Source organism: Pinus tabuliformis, chromosome 5_2 (genome assembly GCF_031772625.1).
Source record: "Pinus tabuliformis cultivar Carrire ecotype Pingquan chromosome 5_2, CPIR1, whole genome shotgun sequence".
NCBI classification, from domain to species: Eukaryota; Viridiplantae; Streptophyta; class Pinopsida; order Pinales; family Pinaceae; genus Pinus; species Pinus tabuliformis.
Window position 1 is genome coordinate 914,031,404 of NC_142306.1, and position 2,467 is coordinate 914,033,870.

Below are 2,467 nucleotides of genomic sequence, written 5' to 3' on the forward strand. Positions count from 1 at the left end.
GTGCATCCTATCCTCTCATCCCTTCCTCCATGGAACTAATTTTAAGTATGGAAGGCCATTCAATGCCACCATTAATGACAAAACTTCCTTCATCTTCCTATAAATTGACCACTCATCTAAGTGATCAGGCGTTGGATTATGTTGAATTGTAGGGAGATAATGCTGCTATGAGATTTGGCTTTGAAGCAAGTATTGTGATGCTACAAGTTTGTCATGCTTTTGATGTGATGTGGATGGGATCCAAGCTGGAGGAATGGCTTTGAATCAGACACCAATGGTTGTAATTCCTCCTTCTATCTAATAAAGTGTTTGAACCTTTTTTCCGATATGTTTGTATTGTTTTATAATGCTTATGTGTGTGAATTGTATCTGATTCCTTTCACTTATATTCAATAGATCGTATGCTTTGATCAATTTTTTGTCTTCTGTTGTCTTTATAGGGTACTTCTCAAGTGGTTTGAGTATAGGAAGGAGCAACAGAATCGATACGAAGGAGGCGAGAGGAAAGCAGAACTACAGGTAGGCCTTCTATCTTCTCATCTTATCTATTGCTTATAGGAAAAGTCTAAAACACTTTAAAGTGTTGTTCTAGATACAACTACTTATCTAGGGAATTTGTATTTATCTGTAGATACAAAATTCTCCAAAACAGTTAAGAATTGTTCACCTAGTGTTACACTAAAAAATGTCACCATGACTATTTACAATTAGTATGGCTCAATCAACAGTCATGCTACCCTCTTAGGCAAGTCTTATGCCTCTGTTATCCATCTCAAACTCAAAGAAGAGAGAAAGTCTTGTAAAAAATGTGTTTATCTCTGGGGACGCAGGTTCTCTCAAGCCTTACCTGTGGGGACGCTCACAATGTTCACAAAGGCTGCGTCCTTGGACGCTCTGTATGTTAAGGGACAGGTGCGTCCTTCTGTAAAAGGAAAAATGCGCAAGTTTCATCTTAAAAAAGTTACTTGTGGTTACTTCTAGAACTTTCTAGAGGTCGGTTTGATGAAATGGATGCGCCTCCAGTTGGTTCATGTATCCCTATTAAGGAGGAACTTATCCCATCAATAAGGGAGCTATCCCACCCAAAGTGGGCGATTATCCCATTGATGGTGGACCTGAATAACCTCTTTACAGCACTATAAATAAAGGCATTGAGCCAGAAGGAGGAGAGGTTGGAGCTATACATTTTCTTTGGGTAAATGCTGCAGGATTCCGTCACCTCGGTAGAATCCTAAAGATAATGGTCACTAAGGTTACCAATCACAACAATTACACCTGGGGGAACAGTCTAAACTCCGACAGCACGCAAGGGCAGAGTAACAAGCTCAATCCCCTTACCGGCTCCTTGACAGTAATCCAAGGTTTACCGATAAGTGACCCCTGGCTCCTCGACAATGGTTAATCCGAGGTTTACCGTTTGTAATACGTACTGTCTGGCATCGTTCCCAACGAGGGGGGAATGATCCCCTCACTGGTTCGGACACGAGCTCGTGCTTCTCCTTTAAGAGGAGCTTTCCCAGAGTGCAATTGAAACAATTGGATTGATTCTACTCAAGATAAACTATCTGTTTGGTTTTACTGTCTTGGAGAGTTAATTACTCTCCTACTCCAAGACACTAGCCTAAGCTATATTGGTGCTTCAGAGCCCTAGAAATGTAAAAATTACTAGATGAATTTTAATTAAGCGTTGTGTTATTAAGGCTATTATTACTCAAATGGGTAAATGGAGATGAAACCAATGGTGTTATGACCCGACCCAACTGAATGCAATCGAATATGATAATATAATCTTTTCAATTCGATGAATCCTAACTAAAGTAAGGAGAGAGTTTCCATTCACTTCCAACAATGCAAAAAATTGATCACTAAGAGAAAATATAACAAATTCTCTAATGCACTAATTTCATCAAGAAAAACTAATGCAAATCAATTCCAAACCAATTTTTTTTTTTTTTTGTGTAAATTCAAATCAAAGAAAGCTGATCTAAATCTACGATTGATTTTTCAGAATGTAAACTATGCAATTGTAATATATGCACAATTCACATGAAAAGTATGCAAATGTAATCTATTCACATTTTTCATTCATATTCTGAAACTGAGAACTCTAATTATGAAAATGTGATCTATGCAAGAGAATTCTCAAACACAAGATGATTCTAATGTAATCTAAGAACCAATCAAGTGCAAGTCGAGAAAATTGGGTGAGAGTTCCAAAGACCAAAACATAAAAACACTCAAAGGCGATTAACACTCATACACAATTTAGCCCCCCCCGGCGAATGAGGGGGAATTTTTTTTGCAAAAACAAAAGCAAAAAGATGCAAAATTGTGAAAAGACTGAGAGAAACCTCCAAGTAATGACCAAAGGAAATCAAATTAAGAAATTCTCAAAAAAGAGACTCAAAACACCCAATTGATGAAAGCTAAAAGCAGGAATGCTAATGAAACAAGTTCAGGTGAAATT